This window comes from Mesoplodon bidens, assembly GCF_964165515.1.
Source record: "Mesoplodon bidens genome assembly, chromosome: 13".
NCBI classification, from domain to species: domain Eukaryota; kingdom Metazoa; phylum Chordata; class Mammalia; order Artiodactyla; family Ziphiidae; genus Mesoplodon; species Mesoplodon bidens.
In genome coordinates, this window is record NC_138169.1 from 14,556,339 (window position 1) to 14,581,828 (window position 25,490).

The 25,490-nt window shown below is 49.4% G+C and overlaps 1 long non-coding RNA gene across 1 annotated transcript in view; it reads right to left on the reverse strand.

Annotated features, from left to right (window-relative positions):
- The window catches only part of LOC308627151, a 42,828-nt gene that overhangs the window by 13,184 nt on the left and 4,154 nt on the right, over positions 1-25,490 (reverse strand). Inside the window, exon 2 of the long non-coding RNA XR_014017360.1 lies at positions 20,576-20,788. This is a non-coding gene — a long non-coding RNA (uncharacterized lncRNA). The remainder of the gene's footprint in view (positions 1-20,575; positions 20,789-25,490) is intronic.

Here is a 25,490-nt window from a genome sequence, read left to right on the forward strand (position 1 = left end):
AAATGGACCTCAAAAACATGATCCCGAGCAAAAGAAACCAAACAAAAAAGAGTCTACACTGGATGATTCCATTAATATAAAACTCTAGAAATGATCGAGTTCTTCTACAGTGACAGAAAGCAGATCAATGGTCCCCTGGGGCCAGAAAGTATGGGTGGAGGTGGGCAGGTGACTGGGGAGGGACTGGAGGGAACTTTGGAGGGAAGAAGAATGTTCTATATCTTGACTGGACTTGTGGTTACACGGCTGCATACATTTATCAAAATTCATTGAACTGTACACTTGAGAGAGATGCATCTTATTTTGCCTCAATAAAATGGAATTTTGAAAAATAAGAGCAAAACAGATGGAGAATATGTCCAGGGCGGGGACCAGGGAGGAGACTTAGGCCACTGAGTCATCCAGGTGAGAGAGATGAAAGTGGCTTTGTCCAGGGTGGAAGAAGCAGGTGGTAGTATTTGCTGGTGTGGGTATTATTATTATTATCTTATTGTTGTTGTTGCTTTTTTGCCTCGTCTTACCATGAGCCAAGGACAAGCTCTCATCTGTAGATGAGCGGACCATTTCCCCTTCTCCACTGCCTGCCCTCTTCTCTGCCAAGTCATCTCTCAAGGTTTTCATGTGGAACAAAGACCTGACTTCCATCTGGACACTGCACAGCTGAGGTACACACTCAGGAAAACATGTCACTGGTCAAGGTAACTGAGAACACCTGTGATGTCACCCTCAGGTTCCCAGGCCCCTCCCCATTCTAAAAATGACCTCCAGTCTTGCCCCCACCCCAAATCTATCTCTATAAACAGAAAGACTTGGTTTTTTTCCTTTTTGCTAATGAAATTCCCTTGCATAAAATTCCTCAGTCACACTCCCCGTTTACCCTGAGAATAAATTCAAAATTCCCCACATGATCTGAGCCCAACCAAATTCCATCTTGATCTCTCCCCGCTCCCTTCCCCAGGATAATACCTACTCAACCTTCAGAATTCAGCTTAGATGCCACTTCCTCCGGGAAGCCTTCTTGTCCTGCCCCTCAGGTGTAAGTCAGGGCTTCCTACTCAGTACCTTGAGAACATTCTTCCTAACTGTCATCATAGCACTTAGCACAGTGCATTTTTATTGCCTGTTAACTTGTCTGTTGCCTCCAGATGGAAGGGGATACGCACAGGGGTTGGCACACTTGTGGTTCGTATTTATTAAATGTTATGGACCATACAACCTTCAGTGCACAAAGGAAAGCCAGGATTAGAAGCCACTACTGGCTGACTCTAGGGACTTGTTCTGTCTGCTATCCCACACAGAGGTCGGTGGAGGCACAAGAGTCTATCTGGACTAGCAGGCCCCAGAAAGCCAAGGCCCAAGTATGCAGGAGCCTGGAATGGCAAATGTGCCTCCACTGTCCTCTCCCATAACCATGGCAGACATTACTAATGGATCACAACACTCCTTCTCACTGATCCCAGGCTCAGCACAGGACCACAGCCAGTCTCCACCAATCGATCCAACCCAGCACCTGACATGTAGTCTAAATACATGTGATCTCCTGTCCTACATTCCCTTTTAGCAGGCAAGGAGAATGAGGCTAGAGAGAGAACTGGTTTCCCAATACACATGTAAGTTCATGTGAAAACAGGGGCAGGATCTCTCCTCTCCCAGTTCAGTACTGTTCTCCTACCCCTCCTGGCCTCTGAAGATGAGCTCCTCACACCATGCGGTCAACCTACCCTCAGGATGTCTGGAGAAAGAAGTATATTTGTGAAATTACACCAGGTGACCCATGGAAGGCTCTGAAGACAAGAATAACTTAGGATGGCCCAGGGGACTGTCTTTCCTTTTTTAAAGTTGTTCAGAGGCAACTCCAGCCTTTTTCTCTTTCCTGTGAGTCTAGCAAACTACCTGCATGTCACATGTTCCTCACCATCGTGGAAGTCCAATACCTTGGTACGTGGGCTGCAAACCCTTTAGGGATGAGCAGAATTTCCAAACCAAAAAATGGAAGACTTCCCAAGACACATGCTGAAACACAAGGCCCCACTTTCTCCTTTTTCAAAAAGGAAATTTTTTATTTTGTGATAATTTTAGATTGGCAGACAAGTTGCAAGGATGGTACAAGAATCCCCCTTTACTCTTTTTTGCTGTTGTTGTTGGCTGCACCATGAGGCATGCAGGATCTTAATTCCCTGACCAGGGATCGAACCCATGCCCCCTGCAGTGGAAGCGCAGAGTCTTAACCACTGCACCGCCAGGGAAGTCCCATCCCTGTTTACTCTTCACCCAGTTTCCCCTAACGTTACCATCTTGCCTTACCATGGGATGTTCCCCAAAATGAAGAAAGCGACGGTATAATGAACTAAACTCCTGATTTTATTCAGATTTCACCCATTTTTCTGTTCCAGGATCCAGTCCAGGAGGCCCTGTTGCTTTGAGCACTTTCCCTTTTTGATAAATCCCTTCCCTGGCTTTCTCCCTTTCTCCTAGCAGCGAATTCCCCCTGGCACTCAGAAACGGTTGTTTGCTTATTGCTTTACTCTGCTCTGATTCATTTTATGGATTATGGTTTGGGGGAAAGCTTCACCTGACTATTTCTAATATTGTAAACGAGCCTTCTTCAGCACATTCATTTTTCTTCTGTTTTAAAGCCTAGTTCACGTCATCAAAATGGCCACTGGCACTTCCTGGAAAACTTGGCAGAGCATTTTACTGTATTTCTAAAAAAAAAAAAAAAGTTCTGCTCTTTTTTTCCAGCCCCCCACCCCAAACCTCGTTTGTTCTTTTATGACTAAGGATATTTATCTCCTTTCTGCTTTAGAAGTTTATGGGCTGCTTTTCCTTTGAATTCCAGGCCAAGGTCAGTAGCCTTTTGATTGTGATGTCACAGTGTGTTGCCTTGGTTACCACTGTGACATCATCAGAAAAACCTGGAGGCCCGATGCAGGGGCAGGGAGAGGGTCTTTGAAAGAAACTGTGTCTTTCATCTGCCCTTTGTGAAGAAACTGCCGCTGCTTTTGGAAAAAAGTTTTGAGAAATTGTGAAAAGTTAAAGGGACGAGGTTAATACAGAGATTTACTATCTCCCCTCAAAATGCCACAGACCCCTAAAAGTCAGGCCACAATCAAAGGCTGCAGACTTCTGAAGGGGAAAAAGCTAGAGGAACAAATGCATTCCTAGAAACCAGAACCCAGTATTTGTAAAAAGACCATCAGTTAGCCACGAGAAGAAACACACACACACACATACACACACACACACATGCACACATGCACGTACACAGATACAAACTGACTATGAACCAAATTGCCTCGAGATGGAATGTATTTCACGAGGTGTCTCTCGGTCTTTAATCTAATCTAATCTGTCTCTCCCTCGGCATAAAAGCGAAAGCAAAGAAAGGAATTACAAGCCAGGAATGCTTGGTTTAAAAGGCTTTTTAATAAAAGGAGAAAAGAAAAAGAACAAAAGCAGAGTGAACACTCAGCAGACAGTTTTCATGCCATTAAAACAGCATCTTGAAAAATGTTCATCTTTTTCTTTCCCCCCCTTAGGGTCAGGGGAATGGAAGAAAAAAATGTGTTTTTATTGTGAACATGTGTCAAGAGGACTCTGTCGCATAAACTCGGTACCCACAATAAGTATATTTGTGTAGTAATTAATGTGAGATCAGAGACGCATGTTTTGCCAAAAGGCCATTGTCAGCATGGGGTGTATTATGTGGGTCAATAATCTAGTTTTCCGAATGCGGTGTACATCCCTATTCATTATAATTAAGCACTCTGTCATCTAACGACAAAGCAAGCAAGAGTGACTCCCAGATGGGATTATACCTAAAACACAGTTTCCAAATGTTTCTTCTTGGCAAATTTTTTAAGGAAACTCTCTGCAGAAGGAATGTCAAGACATCTGTAATTAGATCTTGGAGAAAAGGGTGGAAGACTGGGGGGGCCAGTTTTTATTTTGTCTCTCCAAGAAACCCCATGTAATTCTCTGTCCTGGCTGTCAAGGGCCTTATCCATCAGAGGTCCTCGAGTCGCTCTGTTTCGGCCTTCGCTGTCTCCTAGGGTCTCCAGGACCGCTCTTGCAATGTCAAGTACCCCCTCGGAAAGTTGGCTGCAGCAGCTCTGAAGGCAGAAATGGCGGCGTCCAAACAGTCTCGGGCCAGGGCCGGGCTTCGAACCTGGTGAGGTGCTGTTTCTGAGGGTTTCTGCTTCGTTACGGGTCTGGAGGTCTGATGAAGGAAGCAGGATGGGGTATGTTTTGTGGACCCCAGGGCTGCATTTTGGAAGACACTTGTACAACAAGGACAACCCATTCATTTAAGCTTTTCGCTGGGGCCACAAGGAGGTGCGTACACTGTGGAGCCGGGGTGCGTACCCCCATCCCGGTCTGATGCTGGACGTGGGTCTGCGTCTGTCTCTGGTTTTACATGTTGCGTATGAACATGCTTCCGCACGTCTGTGGGTCTCAGGCACGTGTTGTAAGCATGGGACTCCTCTCTGTGCATGCGATGGGAGTTTGGGGGGGGCATCTCTGAGCTTGTCGCCGTGTGTCTTTCAGTGGCTCCTATGTGTCGCCCCACGCGTGGAGCCTCTATAACCTCCAAATATCCTGCATTCATTATTCATCATAGTCTCTTTTCCAACCACCAGGCTATCTGCAGACCTCTCAGCTCTTTATCACCCAAATACGATCTTAGGGTGTTGGAAAAGCGAAACACATCATCAATCTCAAGACTGGCTAGAACCTGGAGACTTTTAAAAAGAAAGAAAGAGGAAAGCGGGAGGGAGGCGGGAGGGAGGCGGGAGGGAGGCGGGAGGGAGGCGGTGTTGGCGAAGGGGGCATTTTGATGAAGCACTTCTCCCTGAATCCAACTTAGAAGCAATTTTCTCTTGGCACTAAGTGGGATCAATCCTAGTGTTTGGGGTTTCTCTTCTCCCCCAAGCCCCTCCCCTTCTCCATGCTAACAGTCAGGAACAGATGTGCCCCACTTTATAAATGCTGACCAGCTGGGGAGGCTGGAGCCAGCGTCCACAGTGCTTTTCCCAAATGCTGATGCCCGGGGAGGCCTCTGGGAGGAAGACTGGGGGTCTCTCAGACACATCTTGTGGCCTGCTTGTTTCCAGAAACTTCCTTGGGGTTCCCTGAAAGGGGAGTGTTCAAGAAAATAGAGAATGCCTATAGCCTTTGTTTGTGGCATCCCCGTGGCTGCGTTGCTGTTCGTTAAGACCTGAAATGCCAGAAGGATAATAATCTGAGGTCCTCTGGACTGAGATGGGGCCGGTGTGGGTGACAAGGATTCAAGAAAGAGGTTCAAGGTCAAGGCTCCCCTTGAAATGGGTGAAAAGAGGGGAGCTTGATCGCTGCCCATGTAGATGATTTTTTTCCCCTCCAGAAGATTAAAAGGCCCATTTGTTTTTAGAAGTCTCAACCCGGCCTGTTGGTTCATTTCACATATCAGTTTGCAGCGCGCTCCCCTCTGTAGGGCTGCTTGGAAAACACAAAGGCAGGAAATTCAATTCAACACAGGCCTGGTGACATCTCTGTTTGGGGCGTGCGTGTGTGTGTGTGTGTGTGTGTGTGTGTGTGTGTGTGTTTGTACAGAGGCTGACAACGTGTTCTCCTCAATCAGATCATTGCCTTGTAGAGTTACTGTTTCTGCAGCTTTAGAAACAGCTGGAGGGATTCTATAAGAATCGTCTAAATAAAGCTGCTCATAAGCCGTCCACTACGGGTTTGGGAAGGAGATGAAACCTGTCCCATTTGGATGTTTTTCCTGAGACACTCTTCTCCCATTCTCCAAATGTGTTCACTTAGTATGTTACCCCCTCAACACCCACACTTTTTGATTCAGGTGTAAAATACATAGAGAAAAGCACATATATCCTAAGTGTACCCAGCATGTAGATTTAAAAATGAAACAGACAACCCCAGAAGTCCCCGTGGTGCCCCTTTCCAATCTCTGTCTGACCCCCACTCTCAAAAGAGCCACCACTGGGACTTCCCTGGTGGTCCAGTGGTAAAGAATGTGCCTTACAAGGCAGAGGACGCGGGTTCGATCCCTGGTCCGGGAACTAAGATCCCACGTGCCGCGGAGCAGCTAAGCCCACGCGCCACAGCTACTGAGCCCACGTGCTCTGGAGCCCGCGCGCCACAACTAGAAAGAGAAAACCCATATGCCACAACTAGAGAGAAGTCCACGCACCACAACGAAGATCCTGCATGCCACAACTAAGACTCGACGCAGCCAAAAAGATAAATTAAATAAATAAATAATAAATCTTTTTTTTAAAAAAAGAAAGGGCAACCACTATCCTGTTTAGCTCTGCCTGGTTTTGTACTTTGTATAAATGGACTCCCACAGTATCACACTTTAGGATCTGGCTTCTATAGCTCAAAATGAAGTGTGTTAAGATGCACCCCTGTTGTTCTGTGTATTTGTAGATCAATGGTTTTCAACCGGGCAACTGTATGCCTGCAGGGGCCTTTGGGCTGTGTCTGGAGACATTTTTGGTTGTCAGCAGTGGGGTGCAGCTAGTGGGTCCGAGTCAGGGATGCTGCTCAGCACCCTGCAATGCACAGGACAGCCTCCCACAACAGAGGATCACCTGGGCCAGAGTGCCAACAGGGATGAGGTTAAAACCCCCAGTCTAGGGCCTCCCTGGTGGCGCAGTGGTTGAGAGTCCGCCTGCCGATGCAGGGGATACGGGTTCGTGCCCCGGTCTGGGAGGATCCCATATGCCGCGGAGCGGCTGGGCCCGTGAGCCATGGCCGCTGGGCCTGCGCGTCCGGAGCCTGTGCTCCGCAACGGGAGAGGCCACGACAGTGAGAGGCCCGCATACCGCAAAAAGAAAAAAAAAAAAAAAAAAAAAAAAAAAAAAAAAAAAAACCCCAGTCTAGAGCAATCACTGTCATGGCCGGTCTTGGATTCCTCGGAAACACCATTTTTAAAGCTTCCTGGATCCTCACCCAAGCACAGCGGAGTTAGCCTAAACTAAACTCCAAGTTCAAAGCTTTGACTCAGAGGCGGGTTTACTGACCTCTAGTCCTATGGCCAAGGTCGGGGCAGGGAGGGTAGTGAGGGATTGGGGTGGAGACAGGGAAACACAGAAGGCTTGTCCCCAAGGATGTCTGAATCTTGCCCGGAGAAGAATTCAACCTTAGAAGGTCTTAACAAGCCACCCGTGCTTCTTTGGCAAAAGCAGGGGAAGGAAATGACAGAAAAGTTCTGACGAACAGAGCCACGCCGCTGCACACAGACATAAACAGACAACCGCACAAGTCCAAACATATACCCCCCACGGCTCTGAACACACACGCACGCACGCACGCACAGACACAACTCACCAGCAGGCCCACGCTCAGAGAAAAAAAGACTGAGGTTGTTTTTAAAGGGACCCCTCTCCAAGTCCAGCTGCTTAAAGAAATAGTTGGGGAGTAAGGGACAGGGGGATAAAATGGAAGACTGGGACTGACACATACACAGTACTACATATAAAATAGATAACTAATAAGGACCTACTGTATAGCACAGGGAACTCCACTCAGTACACTGTAATGGTCTATATGGGAAAAGAATCTAAAAAAGAGTGGATATATGTATATGTATAACATTCACTTTGCTGTACACCTGAAACTAACACTACATTGTAAATCAACTCTACCCCAATAAAAAAAATTTCTTTTAATAAATTTATTTATTTATTTATTTTTGACTGTGTTGGGTCCTCGTTGATGCACGCGGGCTTTCTTTCAGTTGCGGCGAGCAGGGGCTACTCTTTGTTGTGGTGCGCGGGCTTCTCACAGCACAGCCTCAGTAATTGTAGCGCACGGGCTCAGTAATTGTGCCACGTGGGCTCAGTAGTTGTGGCTCGCGGGCTCTAGAGCGCAGGCTCAGTAGTTGTAGCGCACGGGCTTAGTTGCTCCGCGGCATGTGGGATCTTCCCGGACCAGGGCTCGAACCCGTGGTCCCTGCATCAGCAGGCGGATTCTTAACCATTGCATCACCAGGGAAGCCCCAAAAATTTTTTTAAAAAAAGAAAAGAAATAGTGCAGATGACTGCATTCAAGGAAACCTAGCCAAGGCAGGGACCTCGTCTATCTATTGCTTGGGCCTTAGCTAGGTTTCTCAGCCTCAGTACTATTGCTGTTTTGAACTGGATAATTCCTTGTTGCAGAAGCTGTCTTGAGCATTTCAGGATGGTTTGTGGCATCTCTGGCCTCTACACTAGAGGCACCCCATGTTGTGGCCACTGAAGGTGTGTCTAGATATTGCACAATGTCCTGTGGGGACATTGGCCCCAGCTGAGAACCCCTGATGTATCCCAGTGCTGGACTCACAGAAGCAGCCCCCAGATGAAATGTTTGTTGACTGAATGAGTGAACCATTCCCATTCTTTCCTGAAAATAAGTGAAACTCAGGTGACCTCTCCTCTTCCGCAATCACATATACCTAGAGGTAAAAACACAGGCCAATAGGGAATTCCCTTGTGGTGCAGGGGTTAGGACTCTGCCCCCCTACTACAGGGGGCCCGGGTTCGATCCCTGGTTGGGGAACTAAGATCCTGCAAGCCACGTGGAGCAGCCAAAAAAAAAAATTTTTTTTTCTTTAATTTAAAAAAAAAAAAAAAAAAAGACAGAGATGGCCCTGGGCTCCCTTCTAGGCCAGAGATCCTGGTCTCCGAGGTTCAGAGCTGGGCGGGATAGCAAGGGGTTCTGCCGGGGTAGGGGACTTCACTGACATCATGACAGCCCTTGAAGAAGTGGCCCCCAGAGAGATGCCTAAGCCACATGTGCTCTGCCGTTTGACTGAGGGACATTAATGCACTCTTCCGGACCCTGATTGGGTTTTAATTGTGTTTGGAATATTGCGCTTCTCCACACACCAGCTGAATTCGCTGTTGCATTCAGAATTGTTTTCACTCTTCCCTTCTCTTTTCTCAGGCTTGTCTGCGGAGCTGCAGTTGGTGGGGGTAGGGAGGGGTGATCTGGACCAGAAAGTGCATCTGCGGAATTTTCCACACGCAAAGGTGAGCCCATCTGAGGCTTCCTTTGCGCTCTGAACTTTCCAGGGACACATGGGTCTGCATACAGGCTGGGAAGTGGGACTTCAGGCAGACTTAAGTGTAGGTATCCTACTGTCTGCATGTAAAAGACAGTACTTAAGGATTATACATTCATTCAGTGAACATTCCCCAAGTGCCGGGCACTGAAGATGCAGAGATAAAAGATGTTTCTCATCTTCAAGTAGCAAGAGATAGAGTAACAGTTCATTTGTCATTTATTAAGTGCCAGACACTATTTTCTTCTACTTTGTAAATATTCACTCAAAGCATCCTCAAAATAACTCTCTGTATGTAGGTCCCATTATTCCTCCCAACTTACAAGCTCCCACAACAAAGAACTGTCAGGCCCCAATGTCAATAGCCCCCGGCTAGAGGGTCGGAGTTCTAACCCCTGTGCTTCCGCCCAGGGCTCTGTTTAGGGTGACACTTAGCCAACCAGAGGAGCCCTGACCAGCGCTCTGGAATGGACCCAGGACAGGCATCTCAAAGTGAGGACACAGTCATTGTCATGGATAAGGGTGTAACCATGCTGGCTTAAGTCCAAATCTTCACTGTGCCCTTTTAAGTTAGGTGACCTTGGGTAAGTTACTTAGCCTCAGTATCCTCATCTGTTATATGGGTATATCAATCCTTCCCTCATAGAGGTGTTGTGATGATTATAACCGGAATAAAGAACCCCACGCTGTGCTGAAAACATCACAAGCACTCGGTCCAGGTAAGCTATTATCCAGCAGGATGAGAAGGATATATCCCAGGCAGGCAGAAGAGATCTAAGAGCTGCTTCAAGTCAGGGAGACATTGCATATAAAGGTCCTTGGTAAACATCAAGTGCTATGAGCATATTAGTTATCTTCAAAACCTGGATTGACCCCTGAGTCCACTGAGGTTTATGAGAGGTTCTGCTAAAAGGCTGGACTGGTTGACCTCTCAAAACCAGGATGACCCCACTCTGAGAGGAATCACCCAATTTTGCCAATAATATTTACCCAGTTGATTTCACTGTGATGGCTTGTGTCTTTAGTCCAATAGCCTACAGCCTTCCAGCAAGGAGTCAGTTTCTCCCTCAGTAAATAGCGTAGGTAGGTCGCACGTAACCAGCTGTTAATGATCTCTGAGCCAGAAGTGATCTTATTTCTTCTTCTTAATATAATAAATGCATAATTTCATAGGCATTCCTAAGCATTTTCTCTACTCCATAACCCTGGGCTCAGTCCTGGCCCCGCATCATGCTTTGTGTGTTATCTTGGACGGATCATCAACCTTTTCTGACCTCAATTTTCTGTCTGTAAAATTGGGTTTCATTGTATCTACCTCCAGCACTTTTAAAATCCATCCCCCAATTCTTTGACACTCATCTCATCCAAGTACGTGTCTACGTCCCTTCCCCTTGAATCTGGGTCATCTGTGACTGTTTCAACCACTAGACCATGGCAGAAATAGTGCTGTGCACTTTCAAGATGGGTCGCAAAAGGCGATACAGCTTCTGACTTGTCTGCTGGAACACTTGGTCTTGGAGCCCTGAGCCACTGTGTTAAGGCTACCCTGAGGCGGCCACGTTGGGAGGAATCCCAGGCCACACGCAGAGGCCTGCGTAGGTGCTCTGAGTGGCAATCGGAATCTTCAAGTCATCCCAGCCTCAGTCCTTCAGAGGATGTAAAGGAGCCTTCCGATAATTCTGGTCCCCAGCCATTAAGTCACCACGTCATCGAGCCTTCCCAAGTGAGCCCTCTGTATAGACCTCATGGAGCAGAGACAAGCTATTCCCACTGAATCTTGGCTTAATTCCCGACAGCAGGATCTGTGAGTGGTTTTAAGCTGCTAAATGTGAGGGTGATTTGTTACACAGCAAGAATAACCAGAACACTATTATCAAATGATCGATGCAAGGGTTAAGTTAGCTAGTATATGTCAAATGCCCTCCCTCGGGGCCATGGCACAGAATAGGTTCTCAAAGAATGTTCACTCTTCTTCTTTTTATACTTTTGTCTTTATGACCTCACATCCACCACCCCCCGCCCCACCCCTTGCCCCCAGTTTTATTTGACAAATAAACCTGAGAGAATAGGTTCCTCTAGCTATTTCCATCCTGTCTAGACCATGGATTCACTTTGGTAAACAAAATCATGAAATGATCATAACAGATCCAGATCTGGCTTTAAGCTGCAGATTCACAGCAAACCTGATCGTAGACTCTCCACACAACGTTAGATTTCACCTATCTCAGGATCTTTGGGGTTGCAGAGTGAAATAAAATCCTCCCAAGAGAAACTGGAGTGTGGTCCAACTCAAAGGTATCCCATGATACCTAGTCACAAAGCAGAGTCCTCAGAGATGCAGCATCTTGATGCCACAGGGTGTCTCCTCTTGGGAAAGGTATCCCAAATCAAGAGTCAGCCACAGGCCACTGAAGAAACGCCCCCTGGAAGAATCCCACTCAGGGCATTCTTGGCCAGCTCTGCTTCTATCAGATCTGTGGAATCACTAGGGTTAAAAAGATGCCCCACTGTCCTCCCTCTGTTTGGGTTTAATGAGCATGAATGATGCCAAGCTCTCTGCTGGAGGCTGGGAATTCAGAGAAGGAATTCCTGGCCCCAGCACTGCAGAGCCCAGCACTGAATCCACTTTCACATGAGCAAGTCCTTCGAATAACCCAGCACTTTACAGACTAGAGAGCATCTTGCTAACATAGGCAAAGTCAAGTGAAAAGCCAAGTCCGGCACGGGGGAGTCTAAGTGTGTCTCCCAAACCAAGAGGCCAGACAAAAAGGAGAACAGTTGGGAGCGGGGATCGGAGATGTAAGGGTCAGGTGAAATACACAAAGTCAGAGTAAATAGGGTCCGGAATGGGTAAGTAGAGGCAATGCCCCAGAACAGGCCTAGCTATGGGTGAAAATGTTTTGGCTGCCCTAACCACTAGTTAACTAATCCAACATCCATTCCCAACAGCTTTCTCCCTTTCTACCTCCTATAATAGGGTCTAAAAAAGAAAAGATTCACTTCCTTGGCCTCTTGGTAGCTAAAGCAGTCCATGTGGCACAGTTTGGGCCAATAAAATGTAAGCAGAGGTCTGTTGGGAGGATTTGGGGGAAGAGTTTCAATTTCTCATCAAGGAGAAATGCTCAAGAGGAAAGCCTTCTGGTGCCACCCCTTTCTCCTTCCTGTCTTAATGCGGACATGATGCCTGGAGCTGAGGCAGCCATATTTGAAAACGAGGAACACAGGCACGAGAAAAAAAGGCCAAATGCTAAGGACAGTGGAGTGATAAAAGACAAAGCCGGATCCTGATGACCTCATAAGGCAGCTGGATCAATGTCAGCGGCAGCCCACCTCTGGACTACTCAGCATGTGAGAAAGAAAAACAAAAAAAACCCAAAAACTCTCTCCTTGTTTAAATCACTGTTAGTCGGGCTTTCTGCTACTAAAGGTCTTCTTAGGGGATTCAAATTCCTGTCTTGCTATACAGTTATTGGTGGGCGTGGTGCACCTTTGTTTGATGGGCTGTGGGCGGGGCACACATCCCACCTGATAAAGTGCAACACATCAGCTAATCCCGGAGGTCTTTGTGAACAATTGGAAATGATCTAACCGCCCAGCTGCAGGGGATGTATTAGCTAAACCTTGGTGCATCCTTATAATGGAACACAACTCCACCCCTAAGAAATAATGGTGTAAAGACAAATTTATTGGCAGAGAGAAGCCCATTCTACATTAAGATTTTTTTTTTTTTTTTTGGCTGCGTTGGGTCTTCGATGCTCTGCGTGGGCTTTTCTCTAGTTGCGTGGAGCGGGGGCTACTCTTCGTTGCAGTGCACCGGCTTCTCATCGCAGTGTCTTCTCTTGTTGCAGAGCACGGGCTCTAGGCACGCAGGCTTCAGTAGTTGTGGCACGTGGGCTCAGTAGTTGTGGCTCGCTGGCTCTAGAGTGCAGGCTCAGTAGTTGTGGCGCACGGGCTTAGTTGCTCTGCGGCATGTGGGATCTCTCCGGACCAGGGCTCGAACCGGTGTCCCCTGCGTTGGCAGGCGGATTCTTAATCACTGTGCCACCAGGGAAGTCCCTATGTTAAGATTTTTTTTAAAGCAGGGTATCAAACAATATGAGAAAAGGTATCTAGAAAGATATTCACCTGAAGGTAGATAGTGGTTGCAATCTGAGTTTTTGTTGTTGGTGGTGGTTTTGTTATTTTCCATATTATTTGAATATTTTACAATAGGTACATATAGTTTTTTGCTAATAAAAACTGTCATTAGCAGCATATGCAATAACTTATTTTCATCTAAAACGCATGTACCGTACCCAGAAGACTGGAAAGATATATGGTAAAATATGAATACTTAGCCCCGTGGGGTGGGATTACAGGTAATTTTTTTTCCTTATCTGCCTTTTCTACTTTTTTTCAATAATGAGTATATATTACTTGTTTAATTTTTCAAGTTTTGTTTTTGAAGAGCTACTCCTCTCATTATGTTTGCCAAAGCCTCAAAACCTCCCCTTGGGAAATATTTTAATCCAATCAAGATCTTCTGGTCCTGGCAACAAACTCCAGGACTGGTGTACTGTGATTTTAAATAACTAGCAGGATGTAAAATTAGGAGACGGTTGAGTCCCCAATTTCTGGTCATTGTCAACTTTCCTAAAAGAACTCCCTGAATTGCTTAATCCAACCCGTTGTATTGCATTTAAACCCCAAAGCAAAAGACAGAGTGATAAGAGGAAAACCCCACCTCCTGATACCACAGATAAGAAATTCTCCTTCCCTTCTCCTTGAAGATAAATCATGCTGACCCACCCTCCATGGATTCCCCTCTTGGAAGAAGAGTCATAAAAATATGGCAGGCCAAAGCATTTGGAGAAGGATGACGGAATGACAGAAAGACAGAAAAATATACGATCAACTTAGCAGAGGTGGCCGTCAGTTTGGGGGCTCTCCAGAGTTCAAGCATGACCGTAAAAGACCTCAGCATCCCAATGACTCCCCCAGGAGAAAGAGATCTCCCTCCAAATCCAGCCTGTCACCTAACATCGGTGAGCAGGAATGCCCCGGGGGAGCAGGAATTGGTTTATCTGTGCCTGAAAGAGCCAAAGCTGGAAGGAGGAAGGCGAGAGGGGCAGACAGAGGGGCCTTCTCTAACGATTTAGGGCTGCGGATCTCCCCACTCCAAAAGTCCCTCTGGTGCCCTAGGGGTCCCGGAAAAGTCAGCCCAGAGAAGGCAAACGTGGAAAATAAAACTCCCCAGGCTTGGGGTGGGAAAGAATCTGGAGGGTCCAGTTGCCGCTGTCTTGAAGAACTTACACACGGCCCACAGCATGCATGACCTCTGGTTCACATCAGCGCTGCTGCTCAAAAGGCGGAAGCTCACTGCACCCTGCCCAGGCCTCCCCATCCGGGGGAGATTCAAAGCCACTGGCTTCGTGGCTGGTGTGGCTTCCATTAACCCAGAGGTTGGTGCTGAGGACTTCTCGAAAAGTTGAGCATCAAACGCAATGAATCACGAGAAACCAAGAGCTCAGGCCAGCCCAGTGACCTTTAAAGCAAGATAATATTACTCAAAAAGAACACAGTTATGGAACCGTTCAGACAAACAGGATCGGGGCAACTGCCCTTCAATTCCCACGGCAGACGACAGTCTGCGGCGACTTGGAGGTGGGGCTCCCCTCACCCCTTCCCCTGCTTCCTCCAGCCCCTACCTCGCTGGGCCAAGCACACTTCTTTCGTTCCTTCCCAGATAAACAGCAAGGATAATGCTATGTGGTGGGGTGGGGAGATGCAATTGCTTAAGAGAGGATTTTCCGTAATGAGATCCTTGTATGGCCAAGGATTTACGGCATCAAAGCCAATGTTCATCTTGGTTTCCTGCCTACTGCTATGGACGCAAATACCTATCAAGACCCCCTCCCCAGAATCAACCGGGGTTCTGAAATGTACTAGATCATCCAAAAGATTGTGTGTGTGTGTGTGTGTGTGTGTGTGTGTGTGTGTATACACATGCACACTTACCCCTTTATTCTTTTCATTCTTCAACTTCTGCATTGCCCCAAGTTTTGCATGGAAATAGATACAGGGTATTTTGAGATCTAGACCAAATCCTGACTTCAAGAAATCAGATCAGTTTCAGGCAGTGCCTGGGTTCAGCGAGAGGCCAGTCCACCCAGAAACGTAAACCAATTCCAGCCAGGGCTAGGTGAATGCTCACCAGACAGACGTACTGGCCCCAAGTATGTCTGAGGGGCCATACGAGGCTCAGCTCAGATACCACACACTCACACACGCACATGCACGCACACAGTCATTTTGGGCTTGGCTGTCATAAAACTTAAGACACTTATATGGGGGTGAAAGGTCAGGAGGGGGGAAACATTATTTTCTGTTATTAATTACACCTTATCCATTCTACATGTGCTGCACTCGTCTTAGATAAAGTTACAGTTCTATTTTATTAGGAAGCCTCCGGGATCATGTAAAGGGGGATTTGGGATTGAGACAAAGGAAATCGCAGGATGGGATGCAAGGAAGGGTGGCGGGCAGGGGGAGCTCATTTGTTCTCCTGCTCAGAAGCCCAGGGGTCTCCTCCTAGGCCATTTCCAGGACTGAATCTGCACATGCTTGAAATAGCTCGCTCTGCAACTGCTAAATGAACCTGGTCCCCAAATCAACTCAGTCCCAATCGGACTGCAAGCTTCCTGAAGGAAAGGACAGGAGGTGAGAGGGAAAGAGGACAGTGAACCCTCCGGCCAGGCTGTGGCTGGGTTCAAAGAGAGATGTGAGGGCAGCCGTGGGACCAGGGGTAACTTGGAAGTTCAAGTCCACATCCGGGTCACGCCTACCCGCCCCGCAATGGGCAGCTGCCGGAGGGAATTCTTTCCTCACTGGGAGCTCCCACCAGTGGGAATAAGGGGTAGGGATGGGTGCTGGTGGGTTAGGCAGATGGAGGGCCTCGGGGCCCAACAGGAGGGCTCTTTGAGCCCCTTCACCCTTGGTGGATAAGAAGAGAAGTCTCAAGTGTCTACCACAGGAAAGAAGGAATCACGTCAATAATAACACGGATCGCGCCACTGTCATTAATAGCAGCAATGACATTAAAAGGGCTGTGACGATCATCAGAAGAGTCCACCCTTCCCAAGGCACTGTACGATAACATAATGGGAAGCGCCTCCGAGCCATAAATCACAGTGCAGATATAATTTATTGTTATTAATATGATCTGCCCTGTCCTTCCCCAGCCCCCCGGGCTGCCAGGAAAGTCTGTGCTCTGTCATCATGCACTTGAAGACAGGTTGTTTTGTCCCTTCTCTCCTCTTCTTTCTAATCACAATGTTCTAATTCTCCAGCTGAGGTTGAATTCAATTCTCGGCCGGAGCTGGATGCCATATATTACCCCCTGTCCGGGCAGCAATCTGGCTTCTGTCTCCTAGAGCTGCCGTGGGCCCCGTGCTTCTTAGGCACCAGGCGCTGGGCTCAGCTGGGCACCGGTGATGGTTCACAGCCCATGGCAATGCAGTGAAGGGTCCTTCTGTGATCCCCATTTTACAGAGGAGAAGATTAAGTCTCAGGAAAGACGACTGGATTTAATCGCAAGGGTGTCTCACTCCAAACCAGCACATCTTTCTGCCCTCCTGAACACTTTTTTTTTTTTTTTTTTGGCTTGCGGGATCTTAGTTCCCCAACCAGGGATTGAACCTGGGCCCCGGCAGTGGACGCACCGAGTCCTAACCACTGGACTGCCAAGGAATTCCCTTTTTTCAATTTTTTCTTGCTTTCTTTTTTTTTTCCCTGTGGCCACGCCACACAGCATTCAGGATCTTCGTTCCCCGACAAGGGATTGAACCTGCGCCCCCTGCAGTGGAAGCGTGGAGTCTTAACCACTGGGCCACCAGGGAAGTCCCCCCTTTTTTCCTTCTTCTTCTTTTTACTTTTTTTCCTCCTGAACACTTAACATAATTCCATCAGGTCTTCGATAACTTGGGAAGGCAGTCCCCACCTGTTACTAGAATGTCTATCTCACACACAAGGGAACTGAGACTCAAGAACTGGGGTCCCTTGGAAGAGCAGGCCCTGCTACCTTGAGTTCAATGAAGCAGTCACCAACCCTCAATTCTGATTTCAAGGAACATGCAAGAGAAAGAGGGAGGGAGGGAGGGAGGGAGGGATGAAGGCAGCCTGCAGTTGGAACGTCTCTATCTGCCCAACAGCATGTTTCCCGGGGGTCCCGCCAGGAATTCAGGCCTATGGGCCCCACTGGGAGTCCTGCCAATGAATCCAGGGCCCTGGCTGCCTTTGATCCTTCCCACCATCCATCCCTCCCCTGATGTAATCCTGCCTTGCAGCCCCAATGTCTAATTTGTGGTACCCCAGCAGTGCCTCCCAGGGCACCAGGCTAGCAGGGGGCTTTGAAGGCCTGGCAACGCTGATAGGGAATTCCACGTTCTGGGAGAGAAACGTGAGTCAGGATCCCAAGAATAAAGCACCTACTAGTCCAAGATATGGCATTTCAAGGATCGCATCTGCCCGCTCATTTGCTCTCTGTTTCTACCTCTGTCGTCTTTCTCCTTGTATGACTATGTCTTTGGGTTTCAGTTTCTCTTTGCAGGTACCGCGTGGTATTTCTGACCCTCTCCTGGCCCCCTTCCTCTGTATTTCTGGGTAGGGGTAATTGTCTCTGTCTCTCTCTGCTTTTTTTTTTTCTCTCTTCTTTATCCTTTTCTCTCCTGTGCTTCTTTCTGTGTGTGTGTGTCTCTCTCTCTCTCTTGTCTCCTCTGTCTCTCTTTGGACTCTTGCCACCTCTGCCTGTGTTTCTCCCCATGTGATCTGTCTGTCCCCTTCGCTGTCTCCCAGGACACCAGGACAGCCCAATCATTCCACAAAACGATTTAGCAGAGGCAAAAGCAGCAGCCACAGAAATGTGGCTCAGGTTGGGAAGAGTCACCCTAAGCCAGAGCCACAGAGCGTGGGTGAACCTGTCCGTCACCTTCTGTCCATCACTAAGAACTAGTCAGGGGTCACAGAAGATGCAGGTCATTTCAAGTACCTGAACCTGTTGCTGGGAGAGAACACCCTGCTGATGGGGGGATTCCTGGGAGGCTTGCTGCATAGGGGTGAAGAGCCTCCACTCTCCCTGAGAACCTTCCAGACACGCTAATCAATTTCCAATTCACTCTTCCAACATCACTAGGAGCTGCCAAGCCCACACTTACAGATTGATCTCTACTTCCAGGTCCCCCACCAGTTATCACAGCCAAAAATGTCCCCTTGGCTAAATCTTGGAGCTCACCTACATTGTGAAACTTTGTGAACCAAATGAATCCACACACACGAGGCACCAGGACCTCCTGGCGACAGCCCCGTCCTCACCTCAAACACATACATTTTTACCTATCAAGTATCTACCAAGAACCCAGCATTTGCTGAGTTACTTCACTAACCTTCCTTCTTTTAATCTAGACTTCTCAACAGACCGGTGAATATCATTAATCCTCTTACTAAAAAACCGAGATCTCAGAAAACTGATATTCAGACAAACACAGTGACTTGTCCAAGGTCACACAGCCAGTAGGATGGGTGCCCGGCCGAGCATCTCTTTTCACGTGTAGGAAAGACAGCTGGAAACTTGCCTGAGCTTTGATTTTATTTTTCCCGACCCTCCTCTCACTGACTGATCACATGAGAACTGGATTTTGCTTCCAGGCCAAGCATATTGGGTTATTTAGCTTCCAGAACCCATACCAGTGTAGAAACAGAATTTCTCTTCTCTAGAAAACTGCCCTTTCTTTTTGGCTTGGGAAATGCTGTTTTCTCCTCCATTTCGGGGCAGGAGGCATTCCGGATATTTAACTTTTGGAAGGCAAGTTTGGCATCCGGGACTGTTTTCTGCCTTATTAAACTTTTCAGAAACTGTATCTCTTTTAAACAGTCTGTAGGGGCTCTCCACCACCCTGTCTCCCCCCGCCCCAGCAAAGGACCCTCTCCATCAGCCCACACGTTCCCGCATCCCATCTGTCAGAGGCCAAAGCCAAAACACGTCCGAGGAAAAGCTAGAGAGGAAGGGGCGAGGCAGGGAGAGAGATGTCTAATCATCACACAACCTTTGAAACGTACCTCGAGCAAATCGACTTTGTCTAAAACGCATCCAGCATTTAACATTTAATAGGAGCTGATCAATTTAATGCACCACATGCCTTGGGTAAATGGATCCTTCCCCTTTAAGGGTCTGTTGACGTTCGGTGAAGGAGAAAAACAGTTGTTATGATTCAGAAACTCAGGATGAACCCAATTAATCAATGCTGGGATGATTTGAATCATGTGGCAAATGCTTGGTCACCTCTCTGATATCCTATCCCCGTCCCTGGGAAGATGCAGACATGATTGATGTCACCTGTGACCACCATGTCTCCAGGCAACACCCCCCCAAACCCGGCAGACAGAGAAACAAATTAGATCCAAAGGCCCAGGATCAGTTTCAGAGGGGACAGGCCTCCAGCTGGGGAGGGAGAGGTCTCTGGGGGGGCCTGGCCTGGCCTGTCTGTCACAGGCGGGCAGAAGATAGAGACCAGACCATGTGGGGGCTGGGAAGGAGGGCGCACTCAGGGATGGGGTGGCCGGGGCCTCTGAGAGTCTTAGAGCCCTGAGCATGGCCCTATCTTTGAGGGCTTTAAAAAAAATTTTTTTTAGCGTAAAAATAATTGCTCAAGCTTCCCCTGCCTCTTAGAATTACTTTCAGGCGTGTCTGTCCTGGGCCTTGACTGGGAGGAAATGGGGTCCGAGAGGGAGGGTGTAGGAGAGAGTGTTCATCAGAGTTCTTTTGATCGCTTTGAAAGTCTCTGCCTGTTACACACACACACACACACACACACACCCCATCGCCTTTCCCCTGGCAGCCCCTGTGACTGCCCTCATTGATATGAACCTTGGCCAGGTCAGTTCCACACCCCCAGTGTCACCCCCACTTTTTTTTTTTTTTTGGCCACGCCGCAGGACATGCACGAGCGTAGTTCCCTGACCAGGGATCCAACCCGTGCCCCCTGCAGTGGAAGCGCAGGGTCTTAACCACTGGACCGCCAGGGAAGTACCAGCACTCTGCCTTTTTACATCAGCCTCCCTTGCCTTCTTCCTCCCCCAGGAGAGAATGGACCACAGGACAGGGGCCACTCATGCGTTCCTAGATGCCTTGGTTTCTAAGAATCGACCCTAATATTCTCTAGGGTCTACATCCGTGCACACACACGTTCATTTCACCCCTACTCCAAATAACGTCTGGGGTTTATGAACTACACAGGAGGCCTGTTGTCTCCTTCCTTCCTTTCCTATCTCCTTATTCATTCTTTTTGTTCTTTCCTCCCTTCTTTGTCTTCTATCTCCCCCTCCCTCTTCCACCTCCCTTCTTTCATTCATTCAACAAACATTTCCAGAGCACTGCGGGCACTTCTGGGGGTTCCTGGGAAGAAGGGGAGATAAGGTCCCTACCTTTGGAGTGTGCAGGAAAGATAAGCAGAGGAGAGGGCAGGGATGCCCCCATTTCCTCATTTTTCTCACCTTCTCCCCAAAGTCTGTGCTGCTGCAGAATTGTCAGCGCCTTCAATCCTGTTTCGCAATTCTGACCTCAGAGGCTTTCCCAACACCAGCCTTTGATCAGGAGCGCAGCCACTGAATCCTTGTGGATAATGCACCTTTCCGTCCTGAGGTGCCTCCCCATGATGTCTTCTGGAACCTTCCAACCGTCATCCAGCTGTTCTTTCTGCGAAGTCACTGGAAGTACAAGACAGCCAGAACCTCATTTACCTTGTCCAGACTGTATCCCGGGCACCCAGCCCCTAACACAGTGCTCAGCACATAGTAGGTGCTCTAAACATCTGCTGAATAACAGAATGAAAAGGGCTGCACCCACTTTCCACTTGACATCACCCTACTGACTCTACAATGTGGTCATTTCACAAAAAATTACACCCTGCCTCCTTCCTGAAAGGTTTTGGATTGTTCACAATGCAGATTCCTAAGCCCCCAAAGAGGTGGATTCCATAGCTCAAGGGTGTGGCCCTGGAATATGCATTTTAACAACCATGCCAGGGGACTCCTATGCATACACTCCTCAGACGACTCTTTGAGAAGCTCTACCATGGATAATAGGGAGCCATTGAAGGTGTGGGAGCAAGAGCATGACTTGCATGGTATAAAGAAGGTCCTGGTGGCTGCGGTCTAGAAGATGAAGCAGCAGACCTGGGGGGTGGGGGGAGAGATGAGTTAGGAGATGAAGTTCCAGAACTCTCTTGAGAGCTTAGGGGCAGAATCTTCTTAGAAGGGGATTTAGGGGACTCAGAGCATGTTTACTTGGGGTATTTTGGGAGAACTCATGGGGATTTCCAGGAGGCTTCCTGGGTTTCACCTCGTTTCCTGGGTTTTACCTCTCTTCCTGGGAGGAAAAGCCATTAAAATCCAGAAACTGGCAGGTCTCAAGTTTAGAATTTGCCAAACTCGTGGAGAAAGAGTAAGTTGGAGAAAGGAAAGATGGGCCCCCTTTCTTTCTTCATTTCCTCCCCGGCCATTTCCGAAAGCTCCTTAGCAGCCCCCAAACCTCCTGCTGCAGCAGCACCCCACCCTGCCCCCACCCCCGCCCCAAGCCGCAGGGTCTGGAGGGACCAGGCTCCCAGCTTCTACCCTCCTGGGGTTCTCAGAGGAGCATCTGGCCGCGGACCCTGGGCTCTGGCCGGCAGCATCTGTTTGCAGCGCTTGAGTCAGTAGTTTTATTTCTGCTCGGCGGTATAACATAAACTATCTTGTTACACGGCAGGCCAACTGGGCGCGGAGCCGGCTGCTCTGCAGTCCTCCAGCGGGACCAAAGCAGAGCTTAACTGAGCTGGTGGGCTTGGGCAAGGCCCCTAAAGCAGTCAGAGGAAACGGCTGCTCTTTGGAAAGTTCTCCCCAGCCTGGGCCTCTGCCGTTTGAATCCCAGGGCAGCTCCTGGCTGACCCCTGGAATCTACACCACCCACGATCCCCCCACTCACGCAAGCACATGCAAACCTCCCCCATCTTGCCCATTTCCGGAGGCAACAGAGAGAGGTCAGAACTCTCTGCTCCAAGGGTGGACGTTAGTTAAAAGCTTGGCTTCTGGGCATGAATTCTGGCCATACTATCTGGGGCAAATGCCTTCACCTCCCCGGGCCTCAGTTTCTGCATCTGTACAATGGGATTCACAAGCATTCCTCCCATGTAATAGGGCTGTTTTGAGCCTGCCATCAGGCAGTATCTGCAGCATTGCTGTTTTTTGTTTGTTTAAATTTGTTTAGTTATTTATTTTTGGCTGCTGCATTGGGTCTTCATTGCTGCGCACGGGCTTTCTCTAGCTGTGGCAAGCCGGGGCTACTCTTCGGTGCGGTGTGCGGCCTTCTCACTGTGGTGGTTTCTCTTGTTGCGGAGCACAGGCTCTAGGTGTGCAGGCTTCCGTAGTTGTGGCACGTGGGCTCAGTAGTTGTGGCTCACGGGCTTAGCTGCTCTGGGGCATGTGGGATCTTCCCAGACCAGGGCTCGAACCTGTGTCCCCTGCATTGGCAGGCAGATTCTTAACCACTGCGCCACCAGGGAAGTCCCTATTTGTTTTTGGCCTCATGGCATAGGGGATCTTGGAGTTCCCCTACCAGGGGTCGAACCCTGTATTGGAAGCTCGGAGTCCCAACCACTGGACCACCAGGGAATTCTTGATCAGGCAGGAAACTTGGCAAACACTCTGGTGCAGTGGGCACTCAATAAACGTTGGCTGTTATTCCAATCATTAGGATGTATGAAGTGAAAAGACCCGGCCAGAACTGGAAGCAGCCACTGGGTTTGGTCATTACTCTCAGCCCAGCTGGAAGGAAGTGCACACTCTCCCAGGTTGCTGAGGCAAATACAAAAGGAACTCCAACCTCTTTCCCCACTCCTCACAGGGTCCCAGCTCCTCACAGGGTGGGGTGCCCAACTTTGGAGGAAGAGACAATCTCCTCCTATGCCTGCCTCCCCAAAGAAACAGATGTGGGGGGGCAGTTCTGAGAACCTGATGCAGGGACAGGACCCCCGGTCCTCTGAATTCCCATATCAGGGGGGAGGCTTTGGGGATGAAGAAAGAAAGAATCTATATTCTGGGAGACCCCAAGCTTGCTCCAAGCTCACCTACACTAAGGGGGGTGCTACTAGCCCTGACGACAGAGGTGGGGGGCCTGGACCTCTCTACCACGCCACAGACCTTGACCCTGGACATTCTCAAAGACAGAGGGACAGTTCCCACGCCCAGTGCCTGGCAGCCTCCCTGGTACCCCCGCCTATAGGGGGAGACTGGGAGATATCCTCCACTCTCTTGTTTTTGTATCTTTAATGTCCAGTCTAACACTTCGCATGTGAGAGATTCGAAACAAACAATGAATAGGTGAGTTCACACATGTGTGCCGCAGTGAGTGAAGTGTGTGTCTGGTGGACTTGCGTGAGGGTATGTGCACACATATGCGATGAAGATGCTTGTATCTGGGAGAGGTTGCACACGTGTGTGCAGGCAAGTGTATCCCCGCAGCTGGATGGATATTCCCTTGAGGGCCTGCTCAGTGTCCCTGAAGTCCTGCCTGGGGTCAGACAGCCTGGGGGCAGCACACCCTCAGATGCCCACTCCAGAGGTGGCAGGATGACCCTTAAAAATTGAAGATGGGGTTGGCAGGGCATTCAAAACCACTTACAGAAGCACCTTTATCCGGAAAGGAAACTAACCCCATTACTAATTGTAGCCAAGTCCCTTACGCTGGAGCCTCAGGGGTAAATGTCCCCTGACCCAGGACCAGTTGGGCCAGGACAGCCGAGGACCCACAGCAGAGAGAACCTCAGATCCTTGCTGCCGAAGCGAATTTGCTTCGATGTGGTTTTCTGTCCACTGTCGGCTACAAATCACACTGACCGGTTCTGCTGTCTTAACCATCTCTGCTCACTTCCTCTCTGTTTCTGTCTCCCTCCAGGTCTGTTTCTCCCACTCACAATGCCTTTCTGTCTCTGTATCAATTCCGGGTCTTTATTTTCTCTCTTCCCCGTCTTGATTCAGGCTTCCTTCTCTGTCTCTCTGAGTCTATTTCTCTCTGTCCGTCCCTGAGTCTCTCCTGTGTCTACCCTCTCTCTCCCCGTGTTTCTCTGTGTGCCTCAGTATCCTTCTGTGTCGTGTTTCTCCCTCCATCCTTCCGAGCCGGCCTCCGTCTCTCTTTTCTGTGTGTTTCTCTCCCGAACTCTCTCCGTCCATCTCTGCCCTTCCGCCTGGCTCTCTCTTCTGTGTGGGTTTGTGTCTCCGCATCTCCCTGCGCCCCCGCCCCGCCCCACCCCCCCCCCAGCCTCTCCGCCCCGCCGCTGGGCCTGGGGATCGTCACTCAGCGGCCCTGCCTGATCCAGCGCGGGCCCCTTTGTTCGCAGCTCCATCCCCCCACGCTCCCCCCACCCCCGCATCGACCTCCAGGCCCTGCTTTCCCTTCCTCCTTCCCAGGCCCGACAAGCTGGGCCATCTCTCCAGTCCACGATGTGGAGAAATGCGCAGCCGCGCCGCGAGCGCCAGGGCACAGGGAGGCTGAGGCTGAACGTCAGAGCTGGACCACCCCACGACACCTCGGCTGGGGCCATTAAGGAAACACCCCACCACTACTCCCCCCACCCCACTATCCCTCCCCCATGCGGCGCAGGGGGGCTGGGAAGGGCTGGTTCCAGGCCCGCGGAGGCGGGACCCCCATCCCTGACCCCATCCCTGACTCCGAGTGGCCTTGGCCAAGTAGTGCCCCTCTCTGGGTCTGTAAAATAATGCCCAAGGCCCCCTCTGACTCTTACTGGAGGCACAATGGTTTTATCCACCACCGGCTGCCCCATGCCTCCAGCGCCCAGTGGGGTGCCTGGTCCCCGCCACCCCACCCCCCCGCCGTGTGGGTGGTACATTGCCTGAACCTGCATCCCAGGAACCTCCAACCAGCTGGGCCCTCAGGCTGCCTTCCTCTGCTGCCCTGGGCACTGGCTCCCACCTCGCACACTTTATCCTCCCATTTCCTGGAGCAGAATAGGAAAGGCTGAGATTTCTGTAATTTCTCCACTGCCCCAGGGAGTCCCTAGGAATGGAGACACCTCTATAAATCAGCCTTAGAGCATCCATCAGCACATCTGTGGAGCTGTTGATCCCAGCGTTAAGGGATACCCCTCGCTGCAGGAACTTCCTGGGACTGTTCTGTGTCCCAGGTGTCTTTGGGCGTCTGTGATCATATCAAGGATGGCCCAGCTCGGTGTCAGATTTAGGGCAGGGAGATGGGAGTTTTCTTCTGTCTGTCACATTGCCTGCTCCCTCAACCTCTTCTCTCTGCCCTCTATTTTTTTTTCCCCCCTTCGGTACGCGGGCCTCTCACTGTTGTGGCCTCTCCCGTTGCGGAGCACAGGCTCCGGATGCGCAGGCTCAGTGGCCATGGCTCATGGTC